At 37.9% G+C, this 17,275-nt stretch overlaps 1 protein-coding gene across 1 annotated transcript in view; it reads right to left on the bottom strand.

The window, feature by feature from the left end:
* FSHB (follicle stimulating hormone subunit beta) overlaps nt 1-17,027 on the bottom strand; it is a gene marked incomplete at its 3' end in the record, with an annotated part of 50,000 nt that extends 32,973 nt beyond the window's left edge. The window contains exon 1 of the mRNA XM_081945647.1: nt 16,945-17,027. The remainder of the gene's footprint in view (nt 1-16,944) is intronic.
* Nucleotides 17,028-17,275: the final 248 nt, after the last annotated feature.

Raw genomic sequence — 17,275 nt, 5'->3', positions numbered from 1 at the left:
ATAATATATAAAAATCAATATAGTAATGAAAGCCCAATAGTAAATCACAGTAGAGAACAGTATCACTACTGCAATTCAAAAAATTGATTTATACATACATACATACCTACATACAGAGGTGGTATTCAGCCAGTTCTGACCAGTTCTGGAGAGCCGGTAGCAGAAATTTTGAGTAGTTCAGAGAACCGGCAAATTGGCTGGCCCCACCCCCAGCCTCCCAGTTGATCTTCTTTGCTACCCTGAACAGGGGAATGAAGTAGGAAAGCAGGTTGGTGGGGTGGGGAGGGAATCGGGATTTTGCAGTATTCTTTCCCTGTCATGCCCACCAAGCCACAACCACCAAGCCACATCACACCTACCAAGCCACGCCCACAGAACCGGTAGTAAAAAAATTCACCACAAATTATGATATCTGTTATCATTAATAGACATAGTTGATTTTATATTTTCATAATCTCAAATATCAATTTAAGTAATTGCCATTTCAGAGCTAACATTGTTTAAATGGAAAAATTCAATATTTATTTTAAAAACCCAGACAAATAAAACTTATTCCTATGGCACCAAAAGAAAATAGAAATAATGCTGAGTATGGAAAGCAGTTGCCTAAAATCTGTAAAGAAAACATTAAGACTTTAAGCATTTTCATCAGAAGTGTGTTACCAGAATTTGAGTCTATTAACCTAAATCTAAATTAACCTATTAGACAATCAGTAAACTGTGGTGTCATGAAAATCTGGAACATTAATTAAACTTTGGTTAGAGGAGACCACAGTTATGCCCAATGTTACTTTGGGATTTAGTCTTCCTTTGGATAACAGCAACAATTGACTATTAGAATTGAAATCATTTCTCTGCATTATCAATGTAAATAAATCCAATGACAGTGATAGAGAAATGGATTCCTCATTTCTTCCCTTTTCATGACTGAATTGTGCAAATTGAATCCTTGAGTTTATTATGCAATATAAAAACAATGAAAGAGAATGAAAAGTGTGTGAGATATTATGGTTGGATGTTGGGGTGGTCACAGTTTGGGGGAAAAATCTGAACTTTTGCAATTCTTGCAAAATTATTTGGGTTTGTCTTAGAAAATAGTAGAAAAACTGTTGAAAGGTGTTTTTTTTGTCTGTCTACAATCACTTAGGCGTTAGATAAGAATTCTTGTCAATGGCAGCTTTATTGGGTGAGGTGGGTTTTCAGCAAGAAAGCCTTCTCTTGGCTGCTGTCCATCTTGACTGCCAGATCTTTGACTTTCCTTGCTCACTGATGAAAAGTGAAGCCTTTTCCTCTCTTCTTTTCCAGCAATGTCACCTTATCTATTTGTCTAGATGGTTAGGGCTTGTGGCATATGTGTCATTTTAAAGTACTCAGTTTTTATTCCCGCAGCAGGAAATTGAACCAATCAGCTATTGTCTTGGGACACAGATTTCTTGCTGCTACACTTCCTCCATTGTAGTGCACAACGATTCATCATGTCTCTAGACTAGGAAAGGCAACCTTACATTTTGAAATAATGAAAGTATGGATAATATTGACTGAATGAAACATTCCTTTGCAGAGAAGTTATTAAATCTGTTTCTGTGGTCAGCTAGAGGAGCTTTCTAGACTGAAAATCTACCATTAGATAATGCTTTTGATAGTATACTAAATTTTGATTATAGATGATGATAATGTTGATTTTGCTGCAGTATCCCTTGCTGTTAAAAATTCTTCATCTCAGGTAATGTTTGTAGATGATGATAAGACTGATTCTGCAACAGTATCTCTTGCTATTTGTAAGATTCACTGGGGGGCCTTCCATGAAACCAGCCAAATAAGAGTACATGTAGTGTGTTCTCGGGATGGAAGCGCGTAAATCTATGCCTACACGTCCCTTTTATTGGTTACAAAAATGGGTGGTTACAGAAGGCAAACAAAGGAATAGCAAAAGGAAAAATTATGATTTCATACATAGCAACACTCTACATGTGATTATAAAACTTAGTTACACAGCCAGAGATAGAGATGAATGCCTCCCCTTCATTACGGCCAGGAAAGGAATGTTATCTGTCCGTCCTTGGACAGCCAGAGAGAAATGTGTTTCTTTGAAGTCTATGTGTCAGTCTTTTGTATATTAAAATCGAAGTATGTCTCCACAAGGCACCAGGCTGATTAATAATTGCAACATCTCCTCTGTTTTTATTTTTTAAAAATACGTTGTCTTCTTTGTCCGATGGCATGTAAATATAACTATGGCATCCAGAATTTTTTCTTCGCTGCTGAGCGCAAATTCCGGTTTTTGCAGCAGCTGGGGTTGTTCTGTAAGAAATTCCTAGCCATGGCAATTAAGGACAGGATACATTGAATAAAACAACAAGAACAAATTAGTGTTTTTGGTTTAGCTAAAAAATAACAGGCTACTCAAAACCATAGCTGTAATGCGTATGTCTATACGTAACCATTCCTCTATTCCCACATCTGGTTCTACTAATTAGGTGAGCTTGTAGGTGTCCAAGATAACCAATTACTGAGATCATGGTAGCTTTCCACACATGTCTTTACGTAAGGTTACCTCTAGCACAAATGATGACTAAATAATTTAAAACATTTCCCAACAGACCTGTGGGTAACCAAAAGCTTTCCCACCAAGATCCTAGGGTATCAATTTTCAAATCGGAGGCCAAATTGTGTAAAATATTGAATTGGTACTGGATAGTTCTGGATTCATCTGAAAAATTAAAACAACACATTAATTACTAAAATAGCTAAAAAGTAGCATTAATTATTTTTACCAAATTGCATACAACCACATTAATCTCAGAGTCACAAGTGATGTCTAAAGTTGCTGTTTAAGACAACACAGGAAAGCAACACAGGAATTAACTAGCTAAAGCAAGATTGTGCTTCACTAATATTAGCAGGAATGTAATTAAAAGTTTCGTGACCATATGTAAAAAACCATCCTTGCAGGAATCAAACATAAGCAAAGTAAAAGGAAATCTCCTCAAAGCTGTACAATTTAAAGCAGATGAACTAATATGGAAACAGTGAGGCTTATTACTTAAAAATATACAATTAACTACTTTAGCACATGTTACATTTCAGGAACTGCTACTATGGAAGTATACAAAACAATTGCATCAGGGGGAGGATCATAAGCAATTAATCCTCAATGAAAGATAGTCTTATAATTCGAACCAATGAAGTATTGAATTACTGCAGACAAGATTCAAACAGGATCCAAGCATGTAGAAAGTAAATGTTTCATGTACAATTCAGATAGGTGTGTGTAATGTTAGTTGCACCCATAGATTTTAACTTCAGTCACTGTTCAAGTGAGTTTTTTGGGTGAGATGACAGAACAAGTAAACATAAACAAATGATGACTAATGATGACTAAGGACTTGGCAAAAATGGCAACGCATAAGTTCTCGTGTCGTTGTTTCAGCACTGCTTTGGTGGTTTTTGGTTTTTCATATCACTGGACAGCTGTTTTGGCAAGATCGTATTGGCCACTGTGCTGTCTGTAAAGTCATCTTGGTCATCTCTGGAACTGGATTTGGGAACTGGTACGACAATATTTTTGGCTAGACAAACATCACGTACTAGAATCCATAAAAATCTGTAAAAGCAAGCACAGCATATCCTCGTCCCCCTTGCGGGGGAGGCAAACAAACTTTTAAAATCTATTATGTTACCTATGCCAAATTAGCCAAATTGGGGTACACCAAATTGTTAGGTACCCAAAATCCCTCCTTTTTTATTTGTTTGAAAAAACAGTCGTTAAAGGACCAATTAACACGTTCCACAATGGCTTAACCTGTGGAATTGTAAGGAAAATAACCCAAAAATTAAAACAATGTTCCAATTAGTACAAAATTACAAAAAGCCAATGAAAAATAGGCCAGGCCATTATCAGTCTTTAAAAAGAAAAGTTCGCCCAAGGCAGTAAAGGCTGAAAAAAGATGAGAAAATGTGGCCAAAAATTAAAAAAATAGATAATACAATAATAATACAATAGTAGAGTTGGAAGGGACCTTGGAGGTCTTCTAGTCCAATCCCCTGCCTAGATAAATGAATTTACTTCTAAGGAACCAAAAAAAGGAAACATAGGTGACATCCATTTGCTGTAGTGATTAGAGGCCAAATCAAGGGGATTAACTTCCGTGTCCCCAGAGGGCGATGCCCCAAAACACTGGGGGCAAGATGAAACAATTTGCTTGGCCAGGTTGATTGGCATATGACAAGATTGTGCCAGTCCCCAGGCATTTTGATGAAAAAATAATAATCAAAAATAAATCTGAAAAAAAAAAACGTAGTTAAAACAAATACCTAGAAAATTAAAAATAAATTGACACACATAATGAAAGTCAGAAATGTAGTTAAAAAGCTTGTTGAAAAATGATGTGAAAAGCTAAAATAGCAACAGACAATTTTTAGTGTTGCAAGAACAACAGTATTGCAAGGTAGGAAAAGAAAATTCATTAAACACGCAAGCCAAAGATCTTTAGGCAAATGATAATACAGACCACATAGTCAGTTAAAGCACACTGAAGAAAGAAGTTATTCTGAAAACAAAATTAAAAAGCAAATTTTGGAATTAAAAAAATAATATTAATTAAATCAGTCCAATTTCTACAACAAACCCAAGGTTATTAATTCAACTGCTTAAAAAAAATAATGGCAAAACATTTTAAAACGGAGCCTTTTTATCTTAAAAAAACATCAAAAGAATTAGCTGACAAGTTACGCAGACTACAAATGGAATGCTCAAAATCTCATTAATCTTTTCAACTGTGGCAAGGGCACGAAAAAGAGAAAAAATAAATCAAATAAAAAACTTTAAGTAGCGGCAGACACAGACGGACGAACCAAATAAAGGTTCCCCAATAGCTGCCATAAATTAATTAGCAAAATAACTCCGTGTTCATTTAAACAAAAAAAAAAATGGAGCAAAAAAGATTGTAACATTTCATGCAGTTATGCTTTACTGGAACAATCTGCAATTCATACAATAAAATACAATACAATAACAGAGTTGGAAGGGACCCTAGAGGTCCTCCAGTCCAACCCCCCTGCCTAGGCAGGAAACCCTATACCGTTTCAGACAAATAACCATCCAACATCCTCTCAAAGACCTTCAGTGTTGGGGCATTCACAACCCCTGGAGGCAAGCCGTTCCACTGACCAACTGCTCTAACTGTTAGGAAATTTATCCCCAGCTCCAAGCCATCTCTCTCCTTGACCAGCCTCTTGTTCCACCCTCAGGTGCCTTGGAGAACAGCCTGACTCTCCGTGGCAATCCCTGAGACATTGGAACAATGCTATCATCTCTCCCCTACTCCTTCTCTCTCTCAAGCTAAACATACCCAGTTCCTGCAACAATTCCTCACATGCTATAGTCTCCAGTCTCTCACCCTTCTCTGCACTACTTCCAGTAAAAAAAATATTTCTTTTATTTTTGAAAGCCAATTAGGTTATATTTTTGGGGCTCCAATCAAAATATCATCCATATAATGATTTACCAAAGCCAATGAATAACACTTATACAAAAAATTCAATTCTGCAACATAAATCTAAATCAAAAAAGAACTAAGTAAATGTATAATCATATCTACCATATCAAAATCATTCTCAAAACCAATAATTGCTCTCCAGCATTCAAATGTAACATTTCCCTTTGCTAATTTCACCAACAATTCCATTTGAGCCTCAAAATTATCTCTCTGTTGTTTTAAAACATCCTACAATCTGTTAAACCGACACAGGTTCTTCCAAAAAAAAAAAGAAGGTGGTGGAAGGGACAAACTCCTTCAAAAGAAAAGAAAGTGGGGGAGGGGGAAGCAACAGGCATAGAAAAACTTCCCGAAGAGGGGGAGGTGGGGGGAGGTAAGAGGCAGACACACAGAGTCAAACTTTTCTTGCGAAGCAGGACAAGAAAGGATAGAAAAAAAGCAATCCTTTAAACTAATTACTTCATAATCTTGTGAAATCAATTTAGGTGGAGAGACAAAAAACATATGTTTATTCCCCTCCTCTTTTGCTAATTGTTCCTCTAACCATGGAGGAGCTGAAAAATTAACATCTCCATGAGGAGTTGAAAGGCCAATTGAAGATAATTTTGGAGAAAGAATTTTTACTTGATAGATAACACTTTTGCAGGGGCTCTCTGTGTCTTGTGGAAATAAATTCCCAATCTCCCACATAGACATTTTTATGGAGCCTTTTCCAGATAAGCCGGACATTGTAAAAAAGCCAAATCAAATTTACTTGGTTTTTGTAAAATCTTTCCATTATTCTTTTTTTTAAAAAAATAATAATTTAAACCTTGATTGGCTCACCAAGTTCCTTCAGATATAATCTGCTGCATGGCTAGCTCTTCTTCCAATACTCACGAGGGGATCTCGTCATCTTGCGGGGTCACCTGTTGTCTTCAGACGGGATCGTGTGTACACAGCCTTCCAGGCAGTGAGCAAAGGAATTTCAAGGGACGTATGATCTAAATCATCACGTCGGGGTCACCAGTTGTAAGATTCACTGGGAGGCCTTCCATGAAACCAGCCAAATAAGAGTACACGCAGTGTGTTCTCGGGATGGAAGCGCGTAAATCTATGCCTACACGTCCCTTTTATTGGTTACAAAAATGGGTGGTTACAGAAGGCAAACAAAGGAATAGCAAAAGGAAAAGTTTATGATTTCATACATAGCAACACTCTACACGTGATTATAAAACTTAGTTACACAGCCAGAGATAGAGATGAACGCCTCCCCTTCATTACGGCCAGGAAAGGAATGTTATCTGTCCGTCCTTGGACAGCCAGAGAGAAATGTGTTTCTTTGAAGTCTATGTGTCAGTCTTTTGTATATTAAAACTGAAGTATGTCTCCACAAGGCACCAGGCTGATTAATAATTGCAACAGCTATTAAAAACTCTTCATCTCATGTAACATACAAACTGAGATGTTGAGATATTCTTTTGAGAACGTTGATGGAGACTGGAGCAGACTAAAAGAAGGAATTCAACAAAAGCCATGTCTTTGCATATGTGACTTGGAGTAAACATGTACATCAAAATCTTCTTTGGCATGACTATGAGTGAGTGGGTTTAAGAGCCTCCTAAAAAGTTGTGCAGTTTCAGAATAGAATTGGGAATGGAAAATGATTTCTCTTTATAACTGGGAAAAATAATAGAGAAAAATTAGAAGACTAGGGAAAAGATTGAAACTTTTGAAATAGCTCCATCATTCCCTAGATGTTCTAAATTTGCTCTAATACGCTAATTTAATCACAGGTAAATCTATGTGATTAAAACCTGACATTCATAATAATGATGAGTGCTTTCTCTTCTGTGAATTATGGCCTCCTGAGATACTAAGATTCTAAAAGCTTGCAAAAAGTGACAGTTACATAATCAGTATGGAAAATCCTTAGATGTCCAATGTGATCCATAATTTGTTTTGAATACAAAGAAATAATACCTTGGGATACATTTAGAAGAAGGACATATTAGATCAGTATCAAGAACTAGTTACCTAAGTAAAACACTTAAAAATATCAACCATCATTATCAAGAGGGTTGAGCTCCTGGTTAACAAAATATTAGTCTAGGTCACTTTTGTCTAAAATAATTGGTAGATTTAACAGACTTCACATCATCTAATGCCATCTTCTAGCTGGATATCCTGGATACTTTTGTCATGCAAATTACATGGCTTTCTATAAGATAGAACACATTCTTCAAATTTTTAGATAATTCCCTAACTTTTGTTCCCTTCTGAACAAAAATGTGATGTAATATACTCTGAATTTTCATTAAGGCAGCCTACAAACACTAGATGTAATATTTAGGTTTCAAGGGACAGTTAGAAGGCAAATTGTTTTTGATCAATGCTTTTGTTTGAAAAACAAATTTCAAGGCATTAACCAAGAGCCATAACAAACCTCTGCTTCGGTATTTAAATTATTAAACTTTTCCTAAGTGATTTAACCTTTGGCAAAGCAATGACATCTTCCAAATCCAGAGGTTTTTTTTTTCTTGGCAATGGGGACTGGCAGGCTGGAACGTATCAAGCATAATGTTTTATTTCATAAATAAATAACCAAATAAATGATCAGTAAACGGAGAAGTAATAAGCTGTGTTCTAAAATGTTTTAAGAGCTGCCTGTCAATCTGAGGCTTTAACCCCATCATCTACATTCCGAAGAACACATTGCAATCACATTTTCCTTCATTTCTTGAGGGTATCCACAAGTATGTATAATATGTCCCATTGTATAAAAGAAAGAATCTCTCTTGAACTAGTACAGCCAGGGAGCATTGAGACAAGACACACAAGATAAGGCTTCTCATCCCTCCTGATATTACATTGGCTGTAACTTTTGGATTTTTTGGGAAGCTATTAAGACGTGGTCTCCCAGCAAGTCTTCAAAGAATGTTATGATTTGACCTGCAGTAAGACTATTTCTTTTATGGTGGTGGTGGTGGAAGGGTTTGTATATGGGCAATATTGCTCCTTGGCATATGAAATTTGAAAGAGATTGTTATTTCATTTTTGGAAGTAAATGCTATTTAGAGTTAGTTCATAAGCCAGATGAAGGAAGGAACAAAGGGAAGAAAGGAGGGAAGAAAGGAGGGAGGGAAGGACAAACAAATTTTCCATCAAATTCATAACCTCCTCTCCAGAAAATACTACTTGTGCCCATGGGCATGGCATGGCATCAATCATATGCAGCTGACAGTCTTTCCCCCTCCCCCCTCCTATATTAAATGTGGACTCCAGACACTGAACTATTATTCACTCCTTCAGGAATGCTTAGAATGAAGTTTTCAAAACAATTTTCTGAAGAAAAAAAAGAGGAATAAGAAAAGGAGGATCACAGTGAAGAAGTCATCTCCCTACCTTGCCCTTTAGGAGTGGATGATTTTGGAAGCACATCTCATCCTGGCTGTGGCACTTAATATAGATTCTCTCTGAAATTTCAGCATGATTAGCATATTTATTTGCCCCAGTCTTTTTAGAATCACCTTTTTTGCCCTTCCTGGCATGGGTGCAGGGTAACTGAGGAACTGCCTCACCCCGATGGGACTAACCGCCTGACTCAATCCAGTGGAAAGCCCTATTTTGGATCCTGTTGGCCAAAACAAATTGGCTGGCAGAGTCCAGGAGAAGATCCTACTCTCTCTAATACAGTATTCTCTTGTCCAAAAGTGAAGCCTGTCCCAATAATCCTGGCTTTCAGGTAGAGCCTAAAAACTGAGCTCTGCCAACAGGGGCCTGCTACGTTGAAGATGGCTGACTGAGCAGAGAAGATTTCCATTCCCAGGTGACCCACCATCTTGGTTTTTAACTTCACTATTCAATTTTGAGTACTTTTAAACTTTTTATTATATTGCAAGCTGCCCAGTATCACTGTATTGCTTTCATAAACAAACAAACAAATACATTCTTTGTTGTGTTTTCTATTACATGTAGATTTTAAAATATCCCCTTGCATTAAAAACAAAACAAAACAAGAAAGCTTCACTTCATCTCAAGCAATGGACAGTGGTGGCCATTTCTCTCTAATATGCTAGCCTTTGACTTGACCTTTTAAAAAAACACCTAGGAGCATTTCAAATGATCTCCAATATCTACAGACAGAAACATTGTAATCAGCTGTAGTGTCTCATTCTGCTTCCTGAATAGATTAGGCCCAATTGCATAATAAGTATAGTGAAATCAAACTATGCGCCATATTGCATCCTATAGGCAAATAATTGTATCTAATTGCTGCTAATGGCATTTATCATCCAGCATTAAAATGGTTCACAATGATAATAACAATAGATGAAAAGTAAATTATGAGCTGCGGTGGCGCAGTGGTTAGAGCACAGTACTGCAGACTACTTCTGCTGACTGCTAGCTGCTTGCAATTTGGCCGTTTAAATCTCACCAGGGTCAAGGTTGACCTAGCCTTCCATCCTTCCAAGGTGGGAAAACAAGAACCCAAATTGTTGGGAGCAATACGCTGATTCTTTAAACCACTTAGAGAGGGCTGTAAAACATTGTAAAGCGGTATATAAGTCTAAGTGTTCTTGCTCTTGATGATACTAGTTGCGGCTTAGTATTTATAAAAAGGTATCTAACCAGTCTAATGATTGGGTAGAGTTTCAGCATGCCTATACAACATCCAAATATCTAGTTTTGTTTAGATGAATTTTCCCATGCGATTATTTTTTAATTCATGTTTTCATATTGCATGTTTTACTGTTTTTATAAAGTTTTCTTACATCAATCTATATATTGTATAGAACATCAGAGGTGGGTTCCTACTGATTCGGACCGGTTTGATCGAACCAGTAGTGGTTTGGCAGCCTGGGTCGCTGGAACTGGCAGCGACCCAGTCCTTCCACACCCCCGAACCAGTTCACCTATGGCACCACCATCTTGATTTTCAGTTCTGCGCATGCACAGAACAATTTTCATTGCACAAATTTAATTTTTTTAATGTTTTGCGCATGCACAGATTTATTTTTGTGCAAAGGTGCATGCACACATTTTTGTGAGCACCGAACCAGCAGCAATGCCAGCAGCAACTCACCCCTGAGCAACATGAATAATTTCTTATATTATAGTTATCACTGATTACTCTACTTTTCCTCTTTATATTTAATAAATATATTTCTCTATTTTTATTTCATTAAAGAAATAAAGCACGTTTATAGAACCATGCAATACATTTTTTTTTAAATTAGATATTTTTGGTTTTATGATAATAAGAATTAGAAAAGAAAAAAGATCAGAAAGAAAAAAGAAATGTGAACCATCCAAATAATATTTATCAGCCTTTCCATTATTTCAACTACAGTGACAGTTCATACAGTTCATAAATTGTAATAAGTACATTTTTGCAATAATGATAATAATCCATTTTTAGTTTCTTATACTGAATAATTTACATGATTTCATGTTCCTTTCGTCTATATTAAACCCAACATGTTTGCATGTTACCTTCATATAGTTTGGCTTAATGAACACAATTCTTCATTTGCAAATTAAGAGCCAAATAGTAACAGGATTTCTAACAGTTAATTGGCAAAGACTTCATTTTCCCGTATGGAATCGGAAGACTCACCAATCATATACATTGCACAATATATTTTGCTGAGCTTTATAGGGTATCTTTGATTATGCTAACCTAATCAAACATACTTAAATCATTCAGTTTGGAGATAATTTTATAAGAGAGACATACTGCATTATAATTGAACGAAGACTGCTAGGTGATCTGGGAGGAAATTGCCTAATTTAAAAGATTAAGGCTATAATTCAACACCTTGGGAGGAGAACTAAAAAGTCATTCTATTATTCATAGAATCAAAAATAAAGATTTTAGCTAAGGGCACAGCTAACCATGCTATCTGATTTCCTCATGAGAGAATTTTCTGTATTAACTGTGAGTGAGAAAATGGCTGTTAAACATGCAAAAAGAAACTTAGAAAAGTGAGACTATGTGATTGCCAGTAGCAATCTAATGGAAGGATTTGTTACTCCACAAGGTAAACCAGACTTGGATGGTTTACCTTGTGGAGTTATGAATGCTAATACTACCTTACAATAAGGTTACATTAACAAAATCTTGCAAGTCTGAATGTTCTTCCTCCCTTCTCCCCCATGACTATGGAGATACAACTATGTCTGAGATGCTTCCTCAAATTACCCCGAAGAAAGAAGAAAAACAGTCAAAACAGAAGTTTTAAAAAATGTATACAAAATAAGACCTATCCAGAAAATAAGCCCTAGCATGTGTTTACGCATGCACCCAATATAAGCCATATCCCTAAAATAAGCCCTACTTAAGTGGCTGTGCAGCTGGCCTCCTGCCCATTCCATCTGGTTGCTCGTGGTGTTGCCGACATGAGGTGAGGCAAGGAGACTTATGCCAGGTCCCCTGCAGCCAGGCCATGCATGCCTTGATAATTGCCTTGCAGCAGCAGCATTTGCAACCATGTGCAACAGGAGGCCATGTGACCACTGGCCCACTTCTGTTTGCTCGTGGCCGCAATGGAACATAAGGCTGAGTGACACACTGCTGCTGTAGCAATGAGGAGGCAGAGGGAGTGGAGCTGCCTGATGAGCCCTGCACCAGCTTACCTCAGGGCCCCACCAGCTGCCTTGTGACAGCAACACCGGCATGTCACTCGACCTCTTTCTCCCTTGCAGCTGCAAGCAGAAGAAATGGGCCAGTGACCATGCACTGCTGGACGGGGCTTCTGGAGCCACCGTGAGGGAAGGCAGGTGTCAGGGCATGGGTGGCCTGACTGAAGTGGCCCTATGTTAAGTCAGTGCAGGGCATGTGGGGCAACTCCACCCCTCTGCCTCACAGTGGCAGCACTGGTGTACAGTACAGCTGCCTGCCCCAGCATGAGCAAGCGGAAGTGGGCCTTTCATACATGGGGAAAAAAAGACATCCCCCAAAATAAGCCCCAGTTCTTATTTCGGAGCCCAAAAGAAGCTAAGCATGTGTCTTATTTTCGGGAAAACATGGCTAAGTATTTGAAATCTGACAGTTTTAGCAAAAGCTAATGTGCTCACTGTAATAATCCATGCAAATATATATATCTGTAAGCATTTCATTTGTTAGTCACAAGGAGCTGAATGACTAGTCTCCAACTCTTGTATCCACCATTTAATTACTCTCAACAGCAAACATATGTACAAGTTATTCATTATTTTGATACAAATGGAACAATAATTTTATAAACTTCTACTGTAATTCTATTTAATTGTGGTGATTCTAGCAGATGATGCTTAAAACACATTAGGAAAGGTGCAGACTAGACTAGCAATTATTGTTAGTGAGAAACTGTGGGAGAAAAGAGGTATTTCATTGTATTATTATAGCGCTACCCACCGAAAGGGCGGCTGGAGTCCGGATTCTTCTGAGCCTCTTGGTATGGCCACTGGTCCACACTGGTCCCTTGCTCAGGCACATCAACTGGCCTGGGTCATGTAGTGTCATGGTGGTCAGTCTCCTCTTAGCAGGCAGGTCATGTGGTGGGGTGATGGTCAGTCTTTTCCCAGCCTGCTGGTCATGTGATGAAATGGTATTCATATGGCTGGTCAGTCCTTCTTCCTCTCTCTCTCTCTCTCCCTCTCTTAAATTGCCTGTTGAGCTCTCCTTCTACCGCCGCTGCTCTTTTGTGGATTCTTCTGCTTGCCCCACAGAAGCTTTTCCTTTCCTGTCCCCTTTTCTCTATCACGCTTGCCCCACAGAAGCCCCTCCTGTGCTATCCCCTTCTCTCCCTCAGGCTTACCCCACAGAGGTCTTTCCTATCCTTCTTATTGCCTTCAAGCACTCTCTCTTTCTCCAGGCCTCTTTATCCATTTCCGCCTTAAGCCTCTTTTCCTACCCTCTCAGATTTCATATTTCCCCTGACAAACAAAATATAGGAAAAGAATTGGGTATGTGATAAAAATAAGAAACTACGGTATTCAAATTCTGGAAATAACTGGATATAAACCCCAGATAGTTTAGAGAGCAGTTAAAGTTATAATTATAGACTTTTTAGAAACTATTCTAAGGACAGAAGCAAGCTGTTTATGATAATTTTCCTGGAAATGTGTGGTATTGATTTTTACTTTAGATACTATAGGATGTGTATATGGGGCATGATCTATTTTTTTCTTTATTTTCAATCATTATAGATCTAAAAGATGAGATGGGAGAAAGTGAAGTATATCTTTTCACAAAACTAGAGATAACATGGCTGCTTCGATATGAAATCAGAACCAAAGAAGCACAATTGGAGAAAGGATAATGGATTTCTAAAGTCAAGTTTATTCCCTCAATGCCACAAGTGATGTGATCCTTTTTGAAATACTACAAGAAGGCAGAGCAAAGGTGAAACATCTTCATATTGTTCACAAATAATCATGTCATTTGGACTCATACATTCAAAGAAAAACAAATCTGATACGGTTAGATTAAGGGTGGATTTTGTGACAGATACTACATGTAAAGATTATCAGAGTGAGATGGTTATGTTTGACAACAAATTCCTACCTCAAACTGCTACAATAGTTTGGCCAGGTAAGAAGCACTACTCAACATTGTATTTGAAAATGCCTCATTTGCTATTTCTGGGACATTGCATGAATACTTGAACCAAGGTGAATATCAGTATATGGGGTAGGAGAATTGAGTGGAGAAGGTGAGCAGGACTTCAATGCAACCCATAATTCTTCTTCCTGGGTTTCTCATAGTTCATCTAGATCCCATTCACCCAAGCCTTTAATGCAGATTCTCATTCATTAAAATATTGCCAATTTAAAATGATTGAATCAATATTAACTGACCCTTTTTGGGGATATGAAATCTTGTCAGGGATATGAAACCTTGTCAGATTTTTATTTAATTTGTTATTATATTCAGCAGCTTATGAGTGTCTTCAGACAGTCAGACACTTATGAGTGTATTCCCAACTTTAATCCCTTTATTTAAGTACTTAACAATGTTTAAGAAATCATTATCATGATTGCTCAAGTTCACAAAGATATATTTCTATTTCAAAAAGGGCTCACTCCCCATTGTGATCCTTTTAATTCCATGAATGCTTCTTTTTTATATATTTGCTTTACTATTTAGAACAGAACCGAATACTTTATTGTCATTGTACGTATATATGCAGTATACCAATACAACGAAATTAACGTAACACCCAGACACCAGGCCCAACACACATAACCCCCCCCAACCTCAAAAATTCCCCGCCCTTAAACCACCCAAACATCCGCACAACAGACCAAGTAATGCTGTCCAACAGCTCATTGATGGCGACCCTTTAGTTCATTATTGAATGCAATTATAGCTCTGGAATTAAAAACTATTCAGAAGACGTGTGGTCCGAGTTTTAATTGTTCTGTATCTTCTGCCAGAAGGCAACAGTCCAAAAAGATTGTAAGCAGGATGGGAGGAGTCTCTGAGAATGTTGTGCAACTTCCTCAAATATTTATACATGTACTGGAGATTTTCTTTATACATGTATAAAGAAAATACAGATGTGTTCATCTGACTGCAATTGCTTGAGCAGAAAAAAACACCCAGATAGATAAGATATGATTAACATTACAAATGAACATAACAAACCAGCCTTCATCAACCTTAACTCTGACCCAGTTGTTGAAACTAATGACCATATACCTGTAAAGTACAGGAACTAAAATCCAACTCTTCAGAAGTGGGCCAAGTTCGAAAGGTGATGTAAGGAATTAACTATGTCCGTGATGACGAACCTAAGGAACGCGGCCACAGGTGGCATGCAAAGCCCTCTCTGCAGGCATGCCAGCTGTTGCCCCAGCCCAGCTCCATTGTACATGCGCATGCATCTCCTTCTGGCCAGCTGATTTTCAGGTCTCTGTCGTGCATATGGAGGGGATGGGACACATGTGCAGGGGCGCTCACATTGCATTTTGGGGGTCCGTGTGCGTGTGCCTCCCGTACCTTGTTTTGGGCCTGGAAGTCCTCCTGCATTAATCTGGAAGCCAAAAATGGGCAGGGGGTGGGATGCATGCGCAGGAAATGCACGTGCATGCGCAGAGACATGGCACATGCACGGGGGCGCATGCATTGCATTTTGGGGGTTTGGCACGTGCACGCTTTGGGCACTTGGCACCAAAAAGGTTAGCCATCATTGAACTATGTTACAGCCATATGGCTAAAAACAAAGCTTTGCTATCAAATTAAAGGAGGCAATGTGATACAAAAAGTTTACTGTGAATGTTGTTGCTATGTTACAATGTAATTTGTTTATTTTAGTAGGAATTTATAATATGGTTTATTCTATGAGTTATTGTTAAAAAATATAAGATAATGTGATTTACCCTCCTCTGCATGTCTTAGGTCTCTCAATTAGTTTTCCTATATATATACCTAAATGAGTAGTATTTATTTCAAATAGCCCCACTGAACTAAAGAAAGTTTAAACACGATATTGATTCACTGTTGCTGTCATTGGACTGCTATTCTATGTACTATAGCTATGTGGAGTCAAAGGAAAGATATTTAAAAATGGAAACTGACCAGTTACAGGTGTTGATTCAATTGGCATAAAATAGTCTATGCCACTTAAATACCTAAATGAGGCATATAACAAAAAAGGAATATACACAAGTGTCAATAAAGTGAAACGGTTGTAAAAATAAAAATAGAAAAGTGTCATTTTTGCATTGGGGAGGGGGGGTAACTATTACTAATTTAGCAATTTGCTCCTTTATGAATCATAAACTCAGCTAAAAGCATTTTTCAGTTTGCAAATTATAACATGAAGATTTCTTTCCTTTGATGAGTAATTCACATTTACATGAACACTCTATTTGCTCGTGGACTTTGAATAGTTCTTTAATTAAAGCATGCTCACATTTCACACATTAAGGAATTTATGAATCATTCATAAATTTTATATATATATATGTGTGTGTGTGTGTGTGTGTGTGTGTGTGTGTGTGTGTTTTCATAGATTTTCACGGGTGTAGATATGCTGGTCTTGTTGTATTCGGGTCTTTTCCCATGTAAGATTGAGATTGCCTTGGCAACCTTTCAACAAGGTCTCACTCGCCATCTTTAGGCTGGGTTTTGGGCTTAAACTGTGATCGGAGCTGCCATCTTTCTATAACAATAGACACACAGCCAGCACCAAATAGCAACAATCTACCAATCATGATACAACCAATCATGATACAACCACACAACCAATCATTCCACTTACTGAAACAAAGCCAGCACTCCACACCCACCGACCGAGATTTATAGAAAGACGGCAGCTCCGATCACACTTTAAGCCCAAAACCCAGCCTGAAGATGGTGAGTGAGACCTCGCTGAAATGTTGCCAAGACAATCTCAATCTTACATGGGAAAAGACCCGAATACAACAAGACTAGCATACTTATATCCGTGAAAATCTATGAAAACAAATATCTTACCTCTATGGGGAGGAAAACTTCCTGCTCACCAGATCCTATGAGAAAAATGAAGTCCGAAGAGCCACCATCTTATGTGACCTCACATTCCTACGCAACTGCCGAGACAAAAGCCTGATCCCGACATGCTTCCAACTAAAATTCCATTCAAAAACCTCAGCCACCGAAAGGATCCTGAAAAGAACTGAATTAGCCCTAATCAGAAATGAACTCCACAGGAAAAGATTCCTACTAGACCAAACAAACCGAGACCTACTCACTCTTCACCTCAAATTCAGCAACAAAATCCACCCAGCACTTTGGGACAAATCTAAACAACTAGCCCTCTGGAGAG

Source organism: Natrix helvetica (assembly GCF_964273705.1).
Source record: "Natrix helvetica genome assembly, chromosome: 1".
NCBI lineage: Eukaryota > Metazoa > Chordata > Lepidosauria > Squamata > Natricidae > Natrix > Natrix helvetica.
Note: the sequence above shows the minus strand (reverse complement) of the source record. Positions and strands in the feature narration are given on the sequence as shown.